The sequence below is a fragment of the Pinus tabuliformis genome, chromosome 5_2 (assembly GCF_031772625.1).
Source record: "Pinus tabuliformis cultivar Carrire ecotype Pingquan chromosome 5_2, CPIR1, whole genome shotgun sequence".
Taxonomy (NCBI): Eukaryota; Viridiplantae; Streptophyta; class Pinopsida; order Pinales; family Pinaceae; genus Pinus; species Pinus tabuliformis.
In genome coordinates, this window is record NC_142306.1 from 106,217,762 (window position 1) to 106,244,598 (window position 26,837).

The following is a 26,837-nucleotide window of genomic DNA, read 5'->3' on the forward strand; positions in this document are numbered from 1 at the left end:
AGATGGGTTTGATGCTGATATGGCATATCAACTAAGGGAAAGAGCCCCTGCAACTTTGGCAGACATGAAAAACATAGCTGTAAGTGTAGAGGCAAATCTGATTGCTAAGAGAAACCGGGAAAGAACTAAAAGAAGAACTACGTTTAAGGAAGAACCCTCATCATTTGAGCAAAAGCTAGATGCAATCATCAAAGGTATGGATAGACTTGGGGACAGGGTGGAAACCATAGAAAGAAAGTCATCATGGGAAGGTCAAATAAGCAATCTTTAGAAAGAATCACAATGTTGGAAGGACTGATCACCAGCATGTCAGACAAGAAAATTATGCAGGCTTCAACATCTAGAACCTAATGAGGACACATCACCTAATGGGTTTGGACAGTGAACATCAAGTCTTCTTAACACAAGAAGATCAAGAGGTTTACAATGACAATCAATACCACACTAAGTCAGGAGAATCATTTGATTTCAAAGAAGGTTATGATGCAGCTGTGTATGAGGTACACAAACAGTATAAACTAAGGACCAGAACCATAGATGTACCTGAACCTCTTAAACCAAAGGACAATAAGCAGCCAAAAAAGATCAATGATAAGACTACTCTCCCACAATCAGCTGACGATTCAAACATACACTCCTCAGAAGTCACTGTGGAGGATATTTCAGAACAACAGACATCTGAAAAACAGTCAGTCCCACTCCATCCAGCAAAAATAAAGTCAGATAACACCCTTGGAAGCAAACATGGTACCAATTTTACTCAAGATCATACCAACCATGAACAAAGGATCATTGATAACCCAGCTGAAAAAGAGAAACTTGCTGCACTTAATGCCAAGATGCAAGTTGAAAAGCCCTTTAACTTGGAAAAATAAATAAGTAAGATGAAGATATCAGTTCCTCTTTCGGAATTAGCCAAACATGAAATATACAGACAGCAGATTAACAAGTCACTCCAAGTATCAGACAATAAAGATGCTGTGAATGTCCTAGATGACCAGCCGGAGTTGTTGTTTGGCCCTAAGGTCAATGGAAAAACAGAAAATGGAGGGGTTCCACCCTTTTATGTCAATTTAAACATTCATGATAAGGTTCTACATAATGCAATGTTTGATTCCGGGGCCTCACACAACTTAATGCCCAAATCTGTAATGGAAAAACTCGACTTAGACATCACTAGACCTTATAAAGATCTATTCTCATTTGGTTCAAGCCAGGTCAGGTGTTTAGGATTGATTAAAGACTTATGTGTCTCTCTGGTCCAATACCCAACCAAAACGATCTTGATGGATGTGGTGGTAGCTGACATACCTCCTAAGTATGGTATGCTTTTGTCCAGATCTTGGGGGGCCAAACTCCAAGGATCTTTGCAATTAGATATGTCCTATGCAACCATTTCAGTCTTTGGGCAGCCAAAGAGATTATACCGTGAAACATTGATGAAATATGTGGTAAGCAGTCAAGAGAAGCCCCAAAACTTCCCAATCTATTCAATACACTCGGACATGGATTCATTTATTCTCTACAATGCTGACATTTGCAGCAAGGCCTATTCTGATCTATTAATAGCAGCGGAGGGAGAGGAATTAAATGAACAAAGTGCCCCCCAACACCAAAACACTTTAGGCACAGCTGACAAAACAAAAGGACATGATATATCAAGTGACTTGCAAGAAACCAACCTGCCCATGATCCAATTCTCTAAAAACCTCAATTCAAATCTTGATCATGAAACCTTATGGTATTTAGAATTTGATGGTTCTGTAAACAAGTTAGGAGCTGGGGCAGGAGTCTGGATCCATAATATGCACAATGACCAGGCTGAGGGTCATGCATATAGGTTGAACTTCCGATGTACAAACAACATGGTTGAGTATGAAGCCCTTTTGCTAGGTCTCAAGCTCATAAAAAATCTGGGTGCAACTAAAATTTCAATCTTAGGCGATTCAGATCTAATCATACAACAAATTAAAGGAAACTTTACTACAAATGATCTAAGGTTGAGAGCATATAAGGCAGCAACTATTCAGGTACTTGACACCTTCTCACAATCACAGTTGACTAAAATTTCCAGAGAACTCAATCTACATGCTCACAGCTTGGCAACTTTTGCCAGCACTTGTAAGCTGCCTTTCAAACCCAATCATACTTTTACTGCTGAAATCAAACACAGGCTAGCAGTTCCAGACAACATCAAAAATTGGCAAGTCTTTGAAAGTGATACTCAGATAAATAATTTCCTCACTCTAAAAGAGGAATTCTCTGGCATTAACATTGACTCAATCACTGGAGATGATCAACCACAAGCACACATCAATACACAGAAAATATCAGCTGAAACAGTTAATCTGGTTTTGCACCCTACCACCTTCAATAACGAAAGTATACAAAAGTTGGGTCAGATAGATGAAGATGAACAGGCCGAAACAGAAACAGAGGTAATTGAGTTGAAAGATAATTTTTTGCCCATAGGTTTAACCCCTTTGGAAGATCTGTTTGATTCAAATGATATCTCAAGAAAACCAAAAATGCAACCTCTGAGTGCTGAAATTGAAGATTTTAACATTGGGACTACAGAAAATCCCAAAATGATAAAGTTATCCAAAGCATTACCACCTGAGCAAAAACTCAAATACATTGAGTTATTTAAAGAGTTCCAAGATGTCTTTGCCTGGAGCTATGAGGACCTCAAATCATATGATACCTCAGTCATCCAGCACACTATACCTTTAAAAGAAAACCAAAAGCCTTTTAAACAAAAACTTAGAAGAGTGAACCCGGTGCTTCTTCCTCTTATTGAAAAAGAGGTGAAACGAATGTATCAAGCAGGAATCATTGCTCCAATCAGATTCTCAGAATGGATTTCAAACCTAGTGCCTACTAGGAAAAAAACAGGAGAAATCAGACTGTGTGTTGACCTAAGAAATTTAAACAAAGTCTCTCTCAAAGACCATTACCCCTTACCAAAAATGGATCATATCCTGCAAAGGGTAGTGGGAGCCTCTAGGATCTCATTTCTAGATGGTTTCTCAGGATTCAATCAGGTTCTAGTACACCCAGATGACCAAGACAAAACTGCCTTCACAACACCTTGGGGAACTTTCAAATATGTCAAAATGCCTTTTGGGCTTAAGAATGCAGGGGCTACTTTCCAAAGAGCAATGGATATAGCCTTCACCAAGGAAATTCATGATTTTCTAGTGGTCTACCTGGATGATCTAACTGCCTTCTCAAAATCAGACCAAGAACACTTAGAACACTTGAGGCAAGTTTTCACAATTTGTAGAAAATATGGCATATCTTTAAATCCAAAGAAATCATTGTTTGGGCTAGAGGAAGGTAAACTCTTAGGACATATAATCTCAAAATATGGTATTAGGATTGATCTAGACAGAATTCAAGCCATCCTACAAGTACGACATCCAAGAAACATCAAGGAACTACAAAGCTTTCTGGGAAAAATCAACTTCTTGAGAAGGTTCATTCCTAATTTGGCTGAGCTTACAAGACTGTTAAACAACATGCTGAAAAAGGAATCCAAGGTCAAATGGACCTTAGAAGCTAGACAAGCCTTTGAGGATATTAAAAAAGCATTGACAAACACACCAGTCCTAACAAGCCCTAGATTTGATAGAGATTTCATCATTTTTTCTTTTGCTTCTGAGCATACAATTGTTGTTGTTCTACTACAGAAAGATGATCAAGGCTGTGAAAAACCTATTGCATTCTTTAGCAGAGCTCTTAGGGATGCCCCCTTGAAATACCAGATCATGGAAAAACAAGCCTATGCACTAGTGAAAGCAATCAAGGACTTTAGAATCTATATCCTGTACTCCCACATCATTTCCTATGTCCCAAATGCAGTGGTGAAGGACATTCTGACCCAAGAAGGAATTGAAGGGAGGAGGGGCAAATGGATTGCCAAAATCTTAGAATATGATATGGAAATCAAGCCTATCAAACTGATAAAAGGACAGGGTCTAGCCAAGTTGATGGTTGAAACTAATTTCCAAGCCCTTGACATTAATGAAATGGACAACGAACAGGAGATGGCGACTCCACAGATCAACAAGCCTTTATGCAATCCCCCTGGTATACTGATATATGTTTTGTATTGTTAAACCTGCAAGCTCCTCCAGGGTTGTCCAGAACTAAGAAAAGGTTCTTGAAAATGAAAGCATCAAAATTTTGTATTATTAACAATGATTTGTTTTGGAGAAATCATGAAGGAATCCTACTTAATTTCTTAACATTAGATGAAACTGACAATGTCCTTAAAGAATTTCATGCAGGTGACTGTGGAGGACACTTATACTGGAAATCCACAGCTGATAAAATCCTAAGGGCTGGTTTTTATTGGCCCTCCTTGTTTACTGATGTGAGAAAATTTGTAATGTCTTGTCACAAATGTCAAATCTTTGAAGGGAAGAGAAAGTTGTTGCCTTTACCACTCAAACCTGTTTCGACTGAAAGACCATTCCAAGAATGGGGTTTAGACTTTATTGGTGAAATTCATCCCCCATCCTCTGGCTAGCATAGGTGGATTCTCACTGCTACAGATTACTTCACCAAATGGATAGAAGTTGTCCCTTGTAGGCAGGCCAATGACTCCATTATCATACAATTTCTAGAGACCAATATCTTGTCCAGGTTTGACTGTCCAGAAAAAATTATCACAGACAATGCTGCTGCTTTCAAGTCCAAAAAAATGATCAACTTTTGTCACAAATATCATATGACCTTAGGTCATTCCACAGCTTATTATCCTCAAGGCAATGGCCTAGCTGAGTCTTCCAATAAAATCCTAATCAACATCATCAAAAAAGTTTTGGAGGAAAACAAAAAGAATTGGCATAAGAAGTTAGTGAATTCCCTATGGGCAGATAGACTAACTACCAAAAGGTCCATTGGTACAAGCCCATATGAAATGGTTTATGGAATGGAAGCAAAGTTTCCTTCATCTTTAGGTGTTCCTGTAACCAAGTTACTGCAAGAAATACAAGCTGAGCCAAATGACATTCATAGAAGGATCAATCAGACAATTCACCTACAGCAAACAAGGGAGGAAGTCTATGAAAGAAGGGAGGAAGTCTATGAAAGAACCCAAGTACTGCAAGAAAAACTCAAAAAGAATATTTGACAAAAGAACTAAGGCTGAAGACTTCCCTATAGGAAACAAAGTGCTAAGATGGGATTCCAGAAGGGAGGACAAAGGAAAACATGGGAAATTTGACTTCTTATGGAAAGGACCTTATGTAATTTATGTTGTACAAGGTAACAACACTTATTTTCTAAAGAGCTTGGATGGCTCAAACACTGAGGAAGGCCCTGTCAATGGGAGGATGCTCAAACATTACTTTGATCCCCTCTGATCAAGCACTGCTCAGATGTATATTGTACATAAATTTATATTTTCAGTATGTTTATTTTTAGCGGATAGATAAAGCTCCAAATGAAGCATATTTTGAGAAAAACTAAGGTGCTGCACTCTTTTGGTGAATACTATTCACCTTATCATGGGTAAATAAGAGAAGATACTTAGAAACTATCTGGGAGATGAGAAACAATCAGAGAAGCCAGGCTAAAAACAGGGCTGTAATTTCACAGCAGATCAGTTTAAGGAGAAATGCAAGCAAGTTTCATAGATTCATATGTTCAGTCTTCAACAAAAGGAAAGGTTAAACTACAGAAGGATGAAAAGAGAAGGCAATTTGACCTGCTGATCTTGACTTTTCATCTGGAAAGGTCATCCCCAAGTGGAGCCACTGTTAGCCTCCTATACCAATAGGGTTTCATATTTCATGATTGACAGTGGAAATGCCAAAAATGATCATCTTTGATGATACAAAGGTTCCATTTTTGTGGACAAAGCCAAAAGTTAAAAAATGTAAAGAGGGTATGCCGTAAAAGAATAATCAAAAGGTAAGAAAATGAAATGGCCAAAAGAAAAAAGAATTGAAATGAACCCCAAAGAAAAGACCAGGAAAGTGGCCAATCAAAATGCCACTGCTTTCTTGATGGATGGCTCAACAGTTCAAGCTGGACCATGCCATGCTTTAAATTGCTTGTTTTAGAGTAGGTAATGAGTACCTTTTCAAACGGTTTAAGCTTGACAGAGGACTAGCTGGATAGAGAAAGAAAGGAGCCCACTAGCTTAATCTGGGCCCTTGGAAGATATAAGGGTAGATTTAGATAGGAGGGCAGCAAAAAGAAAAGAGCATATGAGGGTTTGCAAGTCTAAGTGCACCCTCCCTGAAGTAACAAAAAATGCTAGGCTCTAAGTTGGGTAGGTAGCCAGAAGTTGCAGAATCCTGATCCTAGTCAGTTTTGGCCTTGATCAAGAAGGCATATGTTGACAGTTGCAAAGGTATCTATGCTGCATTTTGAAAGCAAATATAGAAGCATGTCTAACTCCCCTGATTTCCCCCAAAGACTCCCTTTCTAACATCCCATGGAGGACTTCAGGATTTTCCCAAACATTCTTCCTTGTATTTCTTCTTGGAAATTTCATGATGAGTTTTCACTTTCTTCTCCGAAAAGAAGCCACATTTCTTGTGTAAAACCATTTCCCATCAACTCCTAAAAATCTAAGTTTACTCACTAAACTTAGTTTTCTATCCCACACTTCAAAATCTCTCATATCCCCAATTCACATTGACCTCTAACCCTATTATTTAACTCCCTATACTCCCATTTTTCCCTACTACTATATCACTATTGTGAAAAAGCCCACAAAATATGTAAACCCCCCCCCCTTTTGGCATTATAGCCATATGTTCAAATATTTGGAGAATCAGGCAGAATCAAAAGGTTTATTTGGTTTTTTTGAAGTTAGGGATTAAACTAACACTTGGTTAGTTTAATAACCTATTCCTAACCTTATCCCCTTTACAAACCCACTATAATGTATGACCCGCGCTATTTGCATAAAACCTTGTTAAAACCCACTTTCTCCGCTTTTCCAAAGTTTTGTTACAGCGCGCTCACCACAAAAACAAAAAATATTATTTAAGTCCCCGCCGGGACCCTCTGTCTCCATCCCGCACCTCCACAGCCCGTCGACCGTCGGATCTGGGCCCTCCCATCCGACGGCCCACAGCAATATTGGACCACCTCGGATGCCCGAACAATAGTGCCTGAAATCTGTCAGAGGGTGACGTCAGGGCTCGGACGCGTGTCGTTCCCAGGTTGTGTCAGGCGGCCTCCTACCAAAACCACTCCCGTACTATAAGCGGTCCGAAATTACCACTTACTGCCCTTGTATCTCCGCCATACGTCACTTCCACGTCACCCTTACGTCACTGCCGCCTCAGCATTACATTGCCGCCCCATCCGCCCTTGCTCCGAGCTGTCCGCCATGTCACCTACCCACGTGGAGTCACTCACTGGCCGCCACGTCATCACTCCGTACCTGACCCCACCAATGACGTCATGCTGACGTCATCCGTCAAAAAGGCGCCAAAACCAATTTTTCCATATTTTGCCCAAAAAACATGTTTTTTCTTATTTTGCGTAAGTTGAGCACAGCGTTGTTTGCATGCGTTTTACGTCGTTTTTTCGCCAAACTCAAAATTTTTTCAACTTCAAGCTGCTGTCGCCCCAAATTCCACACGGACAGTTCTTCCCCCCTCGCGCTGCAACCAGGTATTTACTCATTTCTCCTGTAAACTGGTTTCTTCAGTCTTCCATTGTAAAAACAACGCAAAATCGCCAGATTCTCCAGCATTCTAAATTCCCACGACTGTATGACTGAATTAATGCACATTTGAGGTCCCAAATTCACCCAAGTCCCCTCACTCACTGCATTGTGCTTAACCCATGCCTCTCACTGAGTTTTCGTGCCGCGGGGCGCACCACAGCAAGAGAATTCACCCTGTTTCACCCACTTTAACAGAAATTACACCTCATTTACACCAAGGCTACCTTGTTTCCTCACTGCAATCCCATGTTCACCCACAGAGTTTCCACATTGTGCCAAATTACCACAAATTCACAGCTTGTTTGCGCATTCGCAAATTTAAACCTCTGCCAGACAAATCCACCGAGAAAGTGACTCTCAAATCCCAGCATTTGCTCCTTGAGTTTATCCTAGGGGCATTTTGACTCAGTTTTACCCCAATTTTGCCTCTTCCCCTCTGCAAATTGCCCTGCTCATTCAAAATACACTACTCTACATTGATGTGCCCAAGAAAAATTTCAAGTATAATTCCAAATTCAGTTGACCATGGAGACTCCAATGGCATTGAACATTGCCCCATTAAATGCCCCACACAAGAACCTGGAGTGGTTAGCCCTTGCTGACAGAGACTATCAGATGAGAGAAACTGTAGAGAGGACCAACACATACCATATAGAGACAGTTTGTGAGTTGAGAAAGAAGCACAGAGATGGTACAGACCTCTTGGGAATCTGGAAATCCAATTTTCCAATTTATTATCTCCCTCGGGTCAATGAATTCCCTGACTTGATTCACCAATGCTGCACAAACTATGATCCCAATGAAAGGGTTGTTCTGAGTCCTTCAGGCTCTGTATTGTTCCATATTACTCCTGAAGCCATAAACCAAATGCTGCAGTTCAAACCTACAAGGCCACTGGTTCCTCTTTCCATGCAGCTTTTGCTAGAGCATGGTGCCAAGCTCTCCAACTCACAAATCACAAGAATTGGTCAATTATTCATGCGCCCAGAGTACCAGCCCCTACAGCCTCCCCCTTATCTGCATGACTGGTTTAATGACATAGGGAGACTGCTGGTGGACATTATATCTTCCATCCTAGGGTTCAAGGCCAGTGAGTTTGTAGATGAGACAACACTGGTGGTACTATCTATTTTTACCCCAGGATAGCCCCTTGTTGTCCAGTATGACTATGCCTCATTTATAGCCAACAAAATTCATGAACAGTTCATGAACCTGGAGAGAGAGAGGGTATTCAAGTATACCTCCTACATATATCATCTGCTACTGTACAATCAGCCTGACAGCTTCCCTGTCTTCCTCAAGAGATTAGATGCAAAGGGAAACAGAAGATCTGTGATGTTCTGGACATCAGTCTGCCATCATATTCATTACTCACCATACAACTACTGTGAATTTATTGACCTATTCATTCATCCAGCCTTGTCATTGCTGCAGAGTTCCCCTCCTCCTAGACTCACAGATGATATGCAGAAAATCCTTCAGCTGTCCAAGAACTATAGCATAGGGGATTGGTACTTTTACCAACACCATAAAGTGATCAGGATATATGGCTGTGAGTTAGCACCATACAGGCTGCCAAAGTATGTTCCCATAAGACTTTTTGCACTAGAATACTTCAAGCATTTCGGCAATGCAGATATGATTCACTTCCATAGCAAAAACAAGAAAGCACAGCTGAAAATTAAGCACCAATTGGGTCCATTCATCTTTAATAAGAGAGAAGAAGCTTGGGATGAAGCAGACCAAATGCTAAAAGCCCTCCAGCTCAAGACAAGCTTCTATTGGGCACCCTATGACCCTAACCATTTCATAAGCCTCAGAAGAATCAAGCATAGGCTTGCCACATATGACCACATTAGCATTCCAGAAGTTGAAAAATATGCTAATCAAATAGAATGGAAAAAAGGCACATTAGTGGAAGATTATTCTAAGGAAGAAATAGCAGAGAAGGACATTAAAACTTTAGAAAAAGCAGTTGACTTGGAATCTTTTGGACAGGTCCGGTCTTCAGGCTCTCGACATCTTGGAGAAGCTGCTTCTTCATCTACCGTTCCCCAACAGCCTGCCAAAACAACTGATCCACCAGCAGACATGACTAAAGGCAAATCAGAGCAGCAAGAAGTGTCACCTCCAAATGTTGAGCAATAAGAAGGTACAGCTGAGGCACCTGCCTCCACAAAACAGAAAACACATGAGTCAATCCCTCCAAGGCAGGAGGTAACAGTTGAATCCTCAGTTTTTCAAACACCTGCCAATGAGGAAAGAACAAGGAAAAGGGATAAGCAAGAGGACACTCCTCTCACTACCTCTATGGACCAGCAAGGAGAAAAGAGACAAAGGCTAAACCATTTTTCTAAGGAGGAATTGCCAGAGAGGCCGATTGACAACATGCCCCCTCCTAGTATCGAAACATCGACCAGTTCTTTACAGCAAGGGCAGGACATTCCACATGGGGCAGAGGTCAGCTCTTTTAGGCAGAAATCAAAGGCAGTCTCCAGCATCAAACAACAGTTCATAGATATAAATAAAAGGAATGAGCCCCTCAAACACCAAATCTACAACCATCTCCTGTAAATGGCGCCAACAAATCAGCAGAGATTAATGTTTGCCTACGACATTCAAGAACAAAAAATGACTCTTAGTCATTTCAGGCCTACCATGCAGCAACCTCAAACAGCTGCCAATTACATCCGAACTAATCTGGAAATTTTTGCCAGAGACATCCACCCCTTGGATCAAATTGAGCTACACAGACAAATAGGAGAAATGATATATTCCACTTTAGCTGATAAGACCCTGTTGGCACACCAACTACAAAACTCTCTACACAACACTGCTGCTCATCTGGAATTGGAGAAGGCATCATCTCAAGCCAAGGACAACAGAATTAAGTCCTTGGAAGAGATCATCATAGAGTTGGGTCATGATCCAAAGGACCCCAAGGGTGTGCAGGCACTGTTAAAGAAAAGAGATGAAGATGTAGCAGCTATGAGAAAGCATATCAAGCTGTCAGCTAGCCTTCAACCTCAAACTGGAGAGTTGGCAGAACAAAAGAAGGATCAGGATGTAGTTGCTCTACTCCTGAGTTTATACAAGAGGTTGATGGAAACAGAGAGTGCACTAGAGGTAGCACTGAAATCAAAACAAGGTGAGGCACCAATGCAGCCAACACAGACATCTGCATCCACTGAAGGTGTGCCACTTTCTACTACTACAGCAGCTCCTACCACAGGACAAACATCGGAGGTTGGTCCTTCAACATCAAAGCCAGCAACAGCACCAGATCAGGGGCCCAGCCTAAGCATGCAGAACATGATGAAGGAGTTGGAAGCTTTAGAAGCACAGATGTCTGAGCTGAAAGAAACCAAGGATAAATTGGCTGCCATTGAGGAAAAATATGATAAATCCAAGCAAAGTGTAGTTGAAAAGACAAGAGAGGTAAGAGCTCTTGAGAAGAGAATAAAAGAACTGGAGAACGAGCTGTCTCTTGACAAAGTTCTAATTGAAATTAAGAATATCCTGTGGACCAACATTGGTCAATCTATAACAGACTAGTGGCAATATATTGAAACCATCCATGAGCATATGGATCTTATAGGCAGGGCCCAAAAAGAGAATCAAAGAGCAAGGGCATCTCTAGGCAATATGCCTGAAATAGCTAATAGGATGATCAATGTCTTGAATAACCGCACTGGCCCTCAGCTGGCAGCAATGGGTATCACTAACAGAACTGATACCATTTTACTAGTGAAGAGAGTGCTCACTTTGAGAAATCATGTGCAAACATTGGATAGAAGATGTCAAGAAATGCAGACAGAGGTGAACAGATTCATTGAGAAAATTACAGCATTGCATAATAGAGGCCTTCCCAGCTTAGTAACCAGTGCAGGAAGGTTACTATCTCATGAAAATTATGCCAAGAGGGTAGACACATATGCCACAAATCAAATCACTGCAGCAGCAAGTACCTCAGAGGGAACAGGGCCTCCATCTGGGCAGAGTCTCTACGACAAAATAGAGAATTTATTTTTTATTGCAAATGAGATCAGACATCTTTTTGAAGTGCCTCCAAACTACTACAAATACACTGAGGCAGATGAAACTTTAGGCATAATCTTAAGGCACCAATTGCCTACTCAGGAATGGTGGACGGGCATGATACAAACACTGCTGTAAAAAACAGATTGTTCACCATATTTTTGTATTTTCATTACAAAGTCAGCAGTTTCAGAAAATTTAATACATATTTGCTCTGACTGGGACAGGGATTAAGAAAAAGGCCAACTCAGCAATCCAGCTTGACCACCAAAGCAGATGACTACAGATGCAGATGACGGGGCTGAGATAGCCGCACCACGACAAAGCAGCAAAGGGCGTATTACTCATCAATACGAAGCACCCAACCGACTCAGTGGCCTCCAAAAGTCAAAGAATTTCTAACAAAGTTGAAAAGTCATTCATTGTCCATTTAAAGTAACAATAACTTTCGTATCTGCTATTTTTGAAAGTTGGTGAAGACAATTATTGAGCAAATGACTCAGCGTTAAGATATTTTGTAAAACGGTTGTATATATATCCCCATGCATGAACTTGCTGGGGTTGTTGATTTTTCTTCTGGAGAAGCTATGCTGTAATTTCAGACTTTTAATACAGGAAGCTAATGGAATTTCTGAACTTCTGAGTTGTTTTGATGTGTTGTGGTGTGATTACTTGCTGCTACAGGATTCCTATGCTATTTCATGTCACAATAAGTTTTCTGAACCATCTTGTTATGTATTTCGTTCTTTCATAATCCACTCATGCTCTATATTTCGCAGGTTTAATAGCACAGAAAAAGAATAGTTCAGGATTTGTTCATTGAACACCCTTAACTCAATCTATGTTGTTATAAATGTTTTCTTCAAAACTAGTTATGAATGTGTAATTCTTAGTTGCTCACCTTCATACTAAATCTTTCATAGCAAATACTGTTCAGGGATTCTATTATGCTCCTCAGTAATATTTCCTTTCTCCACATCACCAGCTTAGTGAAAGATTCTTAGTTGCCTGTCACTGGCTGGAAACAATTCATATTTCACAATTTCAAGTTTGTTTCATGAGTATCTATATGGCCCTGCAGTTTCATCATTCTTACTCAATACCCCAAACAACACATAATCACAGACTCCATTGCCCAATGGACTGAACCTTCTGAAGATTTCATCTCAGCTGCTAGAAGACATCATTCAACCAAAACTTTAAACAGAATTCAGTACATCATAACTAGCCTAGACATTATCAAAACAAAGCTAAATCCTAAAGAGAGAGCCCTCTCTGATTGCAGGTAGGCTAGGACCTGTGATCCAAAGATTGGTCTGTTGTTACCTCGGCCGTATTCCCTTAGGAGTCAAAGGGAACAACCTGAGTGATAACAGAGTCCATAAACATTAGTGATGTATCCTACAGTCATGGATTTGAGTAGTCTGAAGATCACTTAAATTGACCAAGGGTGTTAAATGTCTCTTCAAGAACATAGGTGGATGTGCTCCAAGCTAAACATTAAACCCTTAGAGAGACCTCTCGTTTCAACCACGTATGATTTACATGAGGGCCAACATTTATATGCAATTGTAATGCCCTCTTCACTAGTGGATTTTGTTTCTTGTATCATGATTAAATCTAGCTTTTCTTCATTAGTTCTAATTCACAAGAGACTTTGTTTTATTTTACTCTTGGTGCTCTGTAGATTCCATGACACAAATTTCATTAGAATTAATGGGATTGAGAGGGAAAAAATATATGTCAAAATCTACATTTTCCTAGCATTAACCATGAATTCCCATTTTTCTTGGATCTATTTATTTATGCTCTTCCTCACCCTTTTCCATTATTCCTTTGAGTTCTTTCCTATTTCTTTAAGTTGATCCTTCTTGCCACTATATTTCAGTGTAGCTTTACTTCCTTCTTTTGATTTCTAGTGGAGAAGTACCTTGTGGAATCTTGTAGTTGATTTGTAGTTTTGTCTTTAGGATATTTTTTATGGAATGCATTAGCTAGCTTTTCTAAGATCATATCCTCCATTTTTTGTTCCATTAAGTCCACATCAAGTTTCATTGTAATTTTCTTAACAATTGGGAAAGGAAAATCTTTAGAGGCCCAATTGGATGCCTTTTCAAGTGCTAACCCTAAATTTGGTGCTACATGTTTTTTAATGTCATCTTTTGCATGCCCCTCTTCCTACAAGGTTTTCCCCAATGGATCATCTTACATCATTTCAACATTTTGTTCCTCCTTTTCCCTTGGTAGATCCTTTGCAAAATCTCAAATTGGTTCTTGGATAAATAGGAATTAGAAGAATTACCTTTGTTTTTTAAAGGGCCATCGGAGTTAGATTTCCTTTTTCGGGTTCCTCGCCTTCTGAATGGGGCATGTTCCAAAGCACTCATTGTTAGGTCCACTAATGAAGGATCTATCAAAATCAGAGGATTATTTAATGGCCAACATGGAATCAAATGGTCGTGTGCATGGTATTTTCTTCATTGAAAGGGAATATGTTCATAATCCATTGTTTTTACCCATACCTCAACATGCCTTGTGAGTTTAATTACACCCAAAATTGGTTTAGAGACATGCATATACACATATATAAGCACAAGATTTGTATCTAGCTTGTAGAGTGGAATCTGAAATTTTCACAAATGTGCCCAGCCTATTTGCCTATTCTTTCCAATGTTTCTTGTAGCTAGAAGTCTAATGGGAGGGAATACAACTTGATCCATACCAAGGAAATGAATGCATCCTCTTTGTCCATATTGAAGCGTTAAAATACCCGAAATACCATCCTCTTGATTCAAAGAAATATCGATCATTCTCGGAGACTTTGTTTCAGTCTTCAACATTGTGGAAGATGGTCATGAAGAAGCCCTTGGGTCCTAGTAGCAGATTGTAATGTCCTCTCATCTTCTAATTGGTCTCGATCCATTTGATTCATGCCTTTTCAATTGGCCATAGACCTAGAAACTTCTCAATCTGTGTGTTTTCTTTCATATATTGCAGGTAGGAATCCATGTAGTTCGAAATCTATTCATAAGTTTCTAGGTACTCAGATTAAGGTATGCACCTTACTAGATTTCACATATCGGAAGCCATGGGCTAGAAAGAGGGTTCTCTATCAATCAACCCTTTGCCTTTTTATTTTGTAATCATCCTTTAGGCGTCATCTTCCAAACTCCATGGAGGGAGATGATGTGACTCATCCCTGGCATGCATGCTTAAGATACGTTTGTTTTCCTATCCATCTAGATGGGTAACATCCCTATAGGATAGAGGCTGAGAGTGGGTTGCAGCCCCCTCCAACTAGGCCATGGAGGGGACTAGCCTCTTCATACAAAGAAAATGTGTGTAGCTTGAAGTGATTGCGAGTTTGAAATCAAGAGATCACCTTAGAGCTCTCATATGGTTTGATAGCAAACACTCTATAAATATATTATTTCATAATCACGAAAGAAAATAATACAAATTGTATTGACTTTCAATGTATAAAGAAATGTTCTAATAAAAGAGGGGTCAAAGGTTTTCGTAAAAGTTTATATGAACCAGTCCATGATAGCCATCAATAAATTCACTTCATGATACAACTCACGTTGTTAAAATTAAAAAAACACAAAAAACAACTAAATTGTAACTTTATTTTAAATTATTATTATGATAAATAATTATAAAAAGAATAAATATATAAGTTAAAAATATATTCATTTAAGAAAACATGTAATAAATTTCTAGCCATGCAGATTTACACCAAATTTATGATAAAGATTCTTAATTTGTAAATAGGTTGTGTTACAATATTATGACTTATCAACAACACATATCCAAGAAAATCCATAACTTTTTCATATGACACTTGTTCATATCATATTTTTTTAACTAGCAATTGCACCACATGTTGCAAAGGAAATGTTGTAAGGCAGTAGCATAAGAAAAAGTAGCCACCACCCAACAATGACTACATGAGGAATTGTCGTGAATAAATAAGAAAAACGTTAATTGCTTTGTCAAACTCAAAAGTCACAAATTAGATTTAAATGTTTTGGAACAATATGAAGCATAACTTTTTCAACAAAATTTTAAATTTTTTTAAAGGAGGAAGGTCTTTCGCATTAGAGTGAAGCTTGATCTCTGAAATGACAAATTTTTTCAACTTCGTGCCATTAGTGGCAGGTTTTTTGGTGATTCTTTGAAAGCAATTTGACATTATTTATTTAGCATACATGCGTTTTTGGTCCATCCTCTTGCTAAATCTGCTTCAGACCTAATTTTTATTTGTAACAGAACTCTCTTCAGGTATGTTGCTATGCTAAATTAAATTGGTCTAGAATTTGTCTATTGTTGATTCACTTGCTTATCTAGTTGAAATGATCAATCAGTACTGATGAATGTGATTACAAAAAATCCATTAATAGACAAAAATGTAGCTAAATCGGATGAAAATGTCATTTAAGGTTTTCTTGGAGTAGATATGATTCTTGTCAAAATCAATGTTCAGTTTCAACAAGCAGAGATACCGAAAATTATCACAATACCTAATCAACATCACAACAATATGATGTTGATCACAACTCAAAACTTCCACCTCCAAAAAAACTCCAAATCACCTTGAGAGCTTGCAAGTTTATGTTGTTTAACAACTACATCTTGGCCATCGGGAAGTATACCTTTATGAACATATCCAAAACCCCCTTCAAGTACAAATTAAACCAATCAGCAAGTTATCGAGCTGTAAATTTATGTTTCCCTAGCAGAGTCCAATATAGCAGAGAAACCATATATTTTCCCCCTTAGTTCATGTTCCATTATAAATTGCTTAGGTATGCTAATCATCTCCATTACTCAATTTTATTTCTAAGCCATGGTATTCAAATTGCATACACATGTTGAAGGAATTTCTCCCTGATATTGTCAGAGCTTTGTATTAGTTTTACTAGTCTTAGGGATTCCCCTATTCCTCCTTCAATATTATATAGTGAAGATTAAACCCATTATTCTATTATGTTTTCATGTCTGGCTTGGAATGGCACAAATGGATATACATGATAAAATTACTAATACAACATACTTAATTCACAGAGATTGATTCAATTACTTTTACTGTATGAATACATGGAGATTTATTGGATCACTTTTACAGTATGAATAAGTTGTGTTGGTAGGTATATGTTGTGTGGTGGAAGGTACAATATTTTTCACTGGTTCTTCTTTAGGAGTATGCATTACTACTTTCTACATTGAAAGAAGTGCCTAGTTGTGACAAAACTTTGGTAGGCATGTGTTTGATTCTAGATCCTTTTCCCTGAATTGATGCATGACTTAAATCCATGATGGCCATAGCCACAACTAAAAAAGTTATCGCGGCTGCATTAGTACAACCAAGGAACTGTGTGGTTAATAGTATAGTAAGGGTAGAGATCTACATTCTAGTACAAAGTGAAATAGTTTTGCAAACATTCTCTTCTTGTCTATTGAACAATAAGAAACAATCAGTCAGTTGTGTTCCACCAAGACAATACAAAGCCTGTTAATTTTTTGTCTCAAACTGTACTGGTCTGTCTAAGAAATGTAGGCTTCAATGGTAAGAGTATTAAATAATAAAGAGATGGTGTATGTCATAGAGACCATTGTTATCCATGATTTCTCTAGTAGATCACACACCTTGCATATGAAAATGCATAAAAGAAGCAAATGAAATAATAATGCATCAATTAATTCAAAGAGGACTGCATGTCACAAAGAAAAACTATGAATGAAATAAATTAAATTAAATTCAAACAAATTGGAAATCACCTTAGCAGGTGAAATTTGGCCACCTAGTAGCCAATCACGAATGAAAAAGTATGGAATGACAATATCGGAAGCACTAGTTGGAAGCCTTCCATGGATATAACCTCACTTTGATTTAGTGAAAGTGGGGTTCCAATGAAGAGTGATGTGCAGACCATGGCCATCAATGGCATGAATTGATAGATAAAATCTACAAAAGGTTTGGCATAGGTATACAAGACCAGACCCATGGCCACAGGAATCTGAACAACCTGGAACACATGAATGCTAGTAAGAGAGGCTATGTATCTATAAAAGTTTGTAGATAAGGGGAAAGTAATTATCATGGCTTTACAATATACCTATATTATTGACTTGGAGATTTCTATTGCATCTAGTCATACCACTAAACCTAACAGAGGACTAGTCAACACAACCGTAATGGTTACATAGGATATAGTTTTCAAGCAAGTTAAGAAAATGGTTAGTGCCATATCTCCATTGCTCAAATAGCTTACATAAGTTGACAACTGAGCATGAACAACACGTGTTGTAACAATGAAACCAAAAACAAATATTGGGGGTGTACCAAAATATCTTTCCATCAATAGGCCGAAGATGGATTTCAACTCAAAATCAAGTCATCCAAATGGAAGAAAGGAACCTTTAGCTTCCATCCATTATTAGTTTAAACATGTTTCAATTTCAAAATTGATATGATCATAAGCTACAAGGAAAAAGCTAAAGATCATATTAACAAAGGGATTCTTTTGGATTGTCACAAATTACCACAAATCGAGATCCTTTAATGGCAAATAAGTAGCACACAATACTAATGGATATCATGATCATGTTTACATATCACAAAATCCTTAGAGTAATGACTTCCTTGAAATTAAAAAAAAATCATGGTAACCTAGAATTTTTAGAAAGTGTTGAGGGATAGAAACAACAATAAGACTTAATAAATCTTCCAACAAGAATTGTAGCTTGATTTAAGAGGTTTGCAAGATCAACACCATTAAAGCAAAGTGTTCTCATTTATCTCCTCATTTTGCAAAGTCCACTTCCAAGATAAAATGCATCCTATCTATTGGTGGTTGTTTGTTAAGTAAACACATTCAATGTTGAAATTCGAACACAATTTATTTGTCTTGGCCTTAAGTTGGTCAACGAATTTGGCCTCTATTATAATTCTAGACGAGGTGCCCAATGGAGGATTTCCTGCAACATATTCATGCCTAAAAACCCTTTGATGCCTGCACACCTTCAGCAAATGAAGAATTCTTCAGACAACCCATGACCGAGTTATAGAAACTAAATAATATAAAAAACAAATAAATAGGAATTGACAGACAATTCATAGAAACTAAATAATATAAAAATAGAATAAATAGGAGTCGATGGAAAGTGGTGAGATTGAACAATGGATGAAATTTCAATCATCTAACAAGTGATCTGACAGTGAATATAAGATCCATAAATGAGCATAGGGGGGTTGTTCTCAAAGAGAATGCCTCACAACATAAAGAGGGGAGTTGTTCTTAGAGGGAACACCTTACGACATAATGAGGGGAGTTGTTCTAAGAGAGAACGCCTTACGACATAATTATGGTTAGCCTCAAAATCATGTCTTAAATATTAAAAACATAAATATATCATAAAACATGAAATCATATCTTTAAATGGAATTTATCTGTTGCCTTTCTTTTCTTATACTCACTTAGGGGTAATTTTTTCCTCAGTTCTTGGTGGAAAGTAGGAAAAATAAAGGAATTATGGTCTCGTTGTGACAACAAACCCCCTCCCCCACCATAATGTTTCCAACAAAATCACGGGGACCCTTTATTGATTCTGATTGATGTTACTTCTTCCTTGTTATGGGTTTTTGATTATTTGCCCCACATTTTGGATAACTCCCTTCTTTTTGGGCATTTGGGTCCTTCCTTAATGGGTTTTTGATTGTGTGCCCCACATTTTGGATAACTCCCTTATTTATGGGCATTTGGGTGACTTATGATTTCTCTAGTCTTTATAGCTTGAATTTTGGACCTTTTTTAGGGTTGATCATGTTTTGGTTATCACTTTTCACATTCATGATGACATTGGTCATGTGGCACACTCAGTTGTTATATCATCTTTTGCATTTTATTTTGCTAGTTGGACTTTAGCTTGAATTTTGGACTTTTTTGAGGGTCGATCATGTTTTGGTTATCACCTTTCACATTCATGATGACACCGGTCATCTGGCACCCTCAGTTGTCACATCACCTTTTGCATTTTATTTTGCTAGAGTAAGTCCTCATAGTTGGGCACACATCTATATTTAAAAATAAGTACATCATTAATTCATGTATAATACTTACATTGTAATATATTGCAATTTTATTCCCCACAATTTGGATAACTCCCTTCTTTATGGGCATTTGGGTAACTTATGATTTCTCTTGTATTTATAACCTTGAACTTTGGACTTTTTTTATGGTCAATCACATGTTTTGGTTATCACTTTTCACATTCATGATGACATTGGTCATGTGGCACCCTCACTTGTCACATCATCTTTTACATTTTATTTTGCTAGTTAAAGTTCTCATAACTAAGCACACATCTAAATTTAAAAATAAGTAAATCATTAATTCATGTGTAATAATTACATTATAATATATTCAATTTTATTCTTTTCTTGAAATATATTATAATAATGTAAATATTATTTTATAAACTTAAAAAAAAAAAAACATAAATTTTAATTATCTTAAATAATTAAATTTATATAATTAATTTAAAATATTATAAATATATTAAATAAAATTTAAAAAATCCAAATTTCAAAACCATCGAGTAAAAAACTTTGTATTTAAAACAAACATATAAATAAGAACTTTATAATGAAAACCATGTATATATAATAGTAATTTATATTATGTCTATAATAAATTTTATTAATTTCTAAAACTCAATTTCACACCTACATTATAACAACACCATGCAGTTATATATAAGCCATATAAAATAAGCTTACCATTGAAATCTCGCCCTCTCCGCCATTGTCCTTCATAACCTCTTTCGTCCAACGATCCTTTTTAGAATCTTTCGATTCTTCTCTTCACAAGATATTTAGTTAATCAATTCATAACGCACACTGACCGTGGGCTCGCTGCCAATGCGAGGCAAACACCCGTTGCGAGCCTTATATTGGTAGAACTTTTCATATAGCTGCTACGCCGCTTTAGCTAATCGAAAGCTAGGAAAAGTTGCCACAGGTAGAGTTACCGAAAACCCGACTCTGAACTGCTTATGATATCTGATCCCAACAAACAATTTTAGATCCTCCCAAAAGAATCCAAAAATTTCTGAAACCAATTCAGATTAAACTGGAATCTGATGATGGCTCAAACGTGAAAATATGTGATTGGTACTTCAACCCCAATCCAAGCTCTGACTATGGCTGATAATGGAATTTAATCTTTGATTATGGGAGATGATGTTTTGTATTTGCAAATTTATAATTAATTAATATCGGTTTTCAATCGTATGGCATAGAAAATATCGGTTTTCAATCGTATGGCATAGAATATTTCAATGGTCTAATATCAAAATCAATGGTCCACAAAATCACAAGTGGTATGTGAGAGAAGTTATTCTAAGAGGGAAATGTTTTATGGCATAATTACCTTTGCTATATCATAAATATTATTAATTTGTAAATAGTTTGTGTTATAATAATGGAAAATTTTAAGGATGGGAATCCATTTTAGAATTTAGAAACCTTAGCTAATCATACTAGTCCTTAAAATGCAAATTGTAAAATACTTGATAATATTTTTGTAAAGGTATTCAAAATTCTAATATCTTATATATTATCTATAAAGTTTTAGCGATTTCTAAAGTAAAATAAATTTTATGCTATAAAATTTAGGTGAATCATTGAACCTAGATGCTCATTTTACAACCCATGTGATGTGTAAGGATGTTCATCCATCACAAAGTTGAAATTTTACTCATGTCGGCAAAAATATAAAATTTTAAACATCTAAAAAAATAAAAATTAAATAACTATATAAAACATTTAAATAATGTCCACTCAACGAAAAAAATAACTACATAAAACTAAATAATGTCCACTCATAAAAAAAAAAAAATTGCAAGTGAAGAAATTGGATCCCTCTCAACTCATATTAGATCAGTGTTTAAGAAGGATCTATGTTAGTTTTTAGTTTAAAAAAATGGAGATTGGCCTATCCTTTCTGAAAAAAAGATAAATAAAAAATTACCCACTTATGAATATTAGCCCTTAAAATTTTTCCTCATTACAATATTATGAGTAAATATCATAGTTTATAAAAAATATATATCCAAAAAAACATAAATAATTTTATAATCATAATTTATAAATACCATATATCCAAAATACGATAATTAATTTCATAAACCACAAGTTCATGTGATACTTTTTAGGTTAATTAAACCACAAGTTCATGTGATACTTTTTAGGTTAATTAATTTAATTAGAAAGAAAAAAAAACTACAAATCACATCCATTAATTTATAAATTTTATTTAAAATATTTCATAAAAATATGGCCATCAACCTAATAATTATAAAGAAATTGTGGAAACTTATTTCACACTAAACACAAGCATATTCCTATTGACGTAGTTAATGCTTTAAAGGCCTCCTAAATCAGCTATTTGTGCAAACACAAACAATGAACACCGTTTACATAAGTTGGCCACAAACACAAACACAAACAACGAATAGGTTAAGACAAATGAATCCATTTGGCCACGCTCGGAATTCCATTGTTAACCACAAAAAACATGTAGTATCCGGGCGGTGCTGCAACAGAGGTTGGAGGTGCTGTAACTATAGCAACGTATATTCCACGTACTCTCTTTGGGCTCGTTGATGCAAGCATGAGCAGTCTCTGATTCATGGAATATGCATGAGTTGTGAAGGATGGACTGTAAATGTTGAACTGAATATTGTTGGGAACATAATTTGAAACAGAGAACTGAACAGTGAATCTTATACCATATGTCAGAGCATCTATAGATATGGAAGCAATGGTAGGCCTCAAGATACTGTAGGATTCGTCCAAATAATAAGGACTGTATGCTTCCAGACGAAGCTCAGTTGGAAACGGGACTCCAGATAAAATGTAACCAACATGGGGGTTGGAGCCTCCCACAAAAATCCTCCCATCAGGCAGTACATTTGCACTCGAATGATATAATCTGGGAATGGTGGAGGCTGCTAGTACCGTGAATCGCTGTCCTGCCAATGCATTAGGTCTGTATAAATAGGGCGCAAGAGCTGGACTCCTCGCATTCTCCCAACCTGCCGTCCCCTTCTCGGCTCCATTGATAATCAAAATTTCACCGTTGGGAAGGATAAGCATATCTCCCATAACCCTGGGTGCAGGCATATTCTCCATAGTCCAAAGAGGGCTGGCATCTGTAATAACAATTCTTCCACAGCTTTGAAGAGCGTCTAGGAAATTCCCAGTATTTGCTGAGGTGTAACCGTTGTCAGGAGCACCGCCACAGATGAGAATTTCTATCCTCTGAAATCCATCAGATGCCGACAGTGGCAACATAGCAGATGAACCAGAGGAGGGATAATTTCTGGGTCCACCTGGCATCCTGGGAAAGGTCTTCACAACACGATTTCTTCTGTAATCAAATAAGATGGAATCCTTGTTGGCGAAGATGAATAGATTTCCATCGGAGGAGAGATGAAGAAAAGGATAGAGATTGTTCTCTACATTGGGAATATTAGTCTGTAAAAGTAACGGCAACGAAAATGATTGGCCTCCAGGCACGAACTCGTAGGAGAAAGCTCGCCTGCCTCCCACAACAATAATTCTATTGTCGGGAAGGATCTGATTGGAAGCATACCATCGACTTTCCTTAAGTTGATTAGAACCGCCTTCATTCCAATCGCAAGCGGAATTATCACAGGGTACAAATGAACGAACAGCCTTGTATCCGTCGTTGAATCCACCGGTGTTAACCAAAATACCATTGGAGGTAAAGGCGCCAGATGAACACCAAGTATCGGTCATGACCATCAACGGCCTGAAATTGTTCGTGGCGATATTGTATTCAATGGAGTGTGCCCAGCAGTCGTGCTTGAGCGCTTCATCGTTTGGATCGTTTCTGCAACGTCCATTTGGGAGGAGCAGTTGCGAAGGACCATAGTCCGTGCGATCAAACATGACCACTGTATTTTTGAAGGTCGTGGTCATATGCATGGCAGAGACACCTCCATTAGCAACCACAAGCTCCCATGAACCAGGCTTCACAGCTGTCTGAGTGTTCACACTTGAAAGGGTAGAAAACAGGCCGATAGATAGAGCAATAACGAATTGAAGCATTGTAGAAGTGAATTGAGGAAGTTAACAATATCGGAACTCTCGGCTTATATCAGAGGAAGATGATAATCGAGCAATCTATTATGTGGGATGCGAAGATAGACATGGAAAAATCACTATATCTGAACTTATTTATAGATGGAAGACATAAAGACGTAAAATTCACGTACTGAGACAACCTATTGGAAGGCAAAGAGATATGTGTATAGAATTATGAATGTGATATGAATGTAATCCAAAATGAGAACTGTGGACAGAATGTGATATGCAGTCCAAAATGAGATCGACATGACTAAGGCATCACAATCAATCATATTGAATTTACGTCGAATTCCTTTGTTAGACCATCGAAATGACAATATTGAGGTTAACTGGTGAACCTACCATGTCAATCATTATCATATTCTGATAACTCCATTTCAACGTCCAATCCCCAGGCGTAGGGTTCTGCTTCGTCGATGCTAAAATCCCATTCCAGTCACAGTGTATAGAGGCGCTTAGTCACGACGTTTGACCTTTGAGTCTGCCAGGATGCTTAACCCTTGCTTTTCTTTGATGTCGAGTTGTTTTCTTTGATGTCGAGTTGTTTTAAAAATCTGTGAGGATTTTGCGTGTACGCTTACAATATTCCATCGCACCAGAGAAGCTAGAGGGTTTGACATATCGTAGGTACTTTACAGGCTGTGTGTTTTATATATCAAAGCTAATTCGTAGAGATGTATCGCAGTCGTCTCCATCAGTGATTGTTGTCTTTCTTCCGTGAATCTGTATCTCATCGTCATCGGTGTGAGTTTCTTTGTGTGTAATTTCCACGCGCCCTGGTAGGTTTTGAACAGCATCCTCGCCCTTTACACGTCATGTACAATAGATATGAATGGGAGATTTAGCTAGGCACGACAGTTAGGCGGGACAGCTTGCCACATCTTCTCACACCTCTCTGGTATTTTGTATGCCGGGAGTCTCGAGGTCAAAATAAATGTTATATATATAGAAGTTTAGGTTGAGTGCTAGAATCGAAAATAATAAATATACTAAAGGAGATCATTAGCAAAATTGTGTGATGCTAAATTTAACTTAAAAAATACTTTGAAATAAGATAATTAAATGGTTTTAAAAATATTTTGAAATAATATGTATCATTTTGTTTTTATAGGTATATTAATTTAATATGAAGGAGATGTGTAATTTTTTGCATGTTTAATTTAAAATATTAATAAAAAAATTTATTTTTATGTTATTTTTCTAAATTGTTAATATTACATTTTAATAAAAAATTGTGATAAAAATATTTCATTTTTTTTGGTAGGTAAGTACCCTCAGAGGATTTGAACAAGTAACCTATCACAAGGAGTGCCTTAACAGTGCACCTATTCACGGTCAATCAAAAGCTCCATGGGCCATAAAAATATTTCACTTTCACTCTTAATAATAAATAAAATATTTCAATGTTTATATATAACTTAATTTTATAAAAAAAAGTTAAAAAATATATTATTATTCACGCTAAAACTTTCCAAATTATCTATTAATAAAACTTCAATATATATTTCCAAATATTTTATTTTCAATATTATATATATATATATATATATATATATATATATATATATATATATTTCTTTATATATTTTATATAATTGAAATAAATAAAATTTCATAATTAAATCATTTCAAGTAATTTTACTATGAAATATTTTAATAGGTTTTAAGTCAAAAGGGAGAATACACAATTCATCCTCTGTTGGCCGGATGGAATCTCCCTTCGTAAGTCATGGAGTCACGGTTGGATTCGATGCTCCAGCAGGTTCAATAATACACCTAATTTTCTAAAAGAAAAGATTTCTAATAAATAAAATTATTTTTAAGTATTGCATTAAAAAAAACTAACTCATCGGAAAAAAAATTATATTTCTATACACTTATTAAATCTATAATTAAAACGATAAATCCATAATTCAAATGAATCTCTACTGGTGGATTATATATATGATTATATATATGAGTGCAATATAAAATACATAGTTGTGATATAAGCAGAACATTGGCTGCAGTCGACTTCCTTTACTTCCTCGAACACTTCTGGGACGTAATTTATTTCTATTTACTAGTTGGACATAATTTCTTTCTTCCAGTACACTTCTTGGACGCAAATTTAACTGCGTGCCTTTTCTTTTTCTCGTTTGGGAGTCGTCGTTCTGCTTTTTTGGGTCTCTCCTAAAATGCCCATGGACGGCCACCTAACCAGTGCTATTCGATTTGTTCTGTGCCTTACGTGTACTGTGATTGAGTGATGCAATGATGCACTGTGAAAACTGCATCTCAAATCGTTGATTGGATGAATGACGTGTGTTTAGTTAGCTATGGCCCCATCATGCAGAATTAGTAAATGAAAATCTAAATTAGAATCTTAGTTGTATACCACTTGGATGGGATACGGCATAAGAAGTTGGCGTGCCGTCGCTTTGAAAATAGTGAGATAGATAAGTCATTAGGTTTGGTTGGCTTCATCAACTCAGCATGTTTCACATTAATCTGAAAAAAATCATAGTTACAATTTAATATTAATTAGCAATTGTTCTAAAACTTCTAAAAGGTGCAAATGAATGCGAATAGGATTTTTAAATTAGGAAAAGTTGTACTTTAGTTTACTTTAGTGATGGAATGAGAATTTGGTTTTGCAAGAATGTCTCAAACATTTTCAATTTTTTTTGTTAGTTGTCCTTTCGGGTTACCTTATCATGGTAATATGATTTTTTACAGGGATTTGCCTATCTACTTGCTGGACTGTGTTTTTAGAATGGGCTTTTTATGAGAGAGCTATTGCTTGGAAGGTGTTTAATGATGGAAAATTCTCATTGCATAGTATTCATGTTTATGAATTGGTTTTTTGTTTGACAATTAATTTTTATTCTATAAATTATACAAGTTTTTGAAAGTTAACTTATTGAACAAATTTTTTTTCTT

The 26,837-nt window shown here is 37.0% G+C and overlaps 2 pseudogenes; both read right to left on the bottom strand.

Annotated features, from left to right (window-relative positions):
- Nucleotides 1-16,934: 16,934 nt before the first annotated feature.
- Nucleotides 16,935-20,709, bottom strand: LOC149157727 (putative sodium/metabolite cotransporter BASS3, chloroplastic; annotated as a pseudogene).
- Nucleotides 20,710-22,038: 1,329 nt separating this feature from the next.
- Nucleotides 22,039-23,994, bottom strand: LOC149157728 (aldehyde oxidase GLOX pseudogene; annotated as a pseudogene).
- Between the last annotated feature and the right edge of the window lie 2,843 nt (nt 23,995-26,837).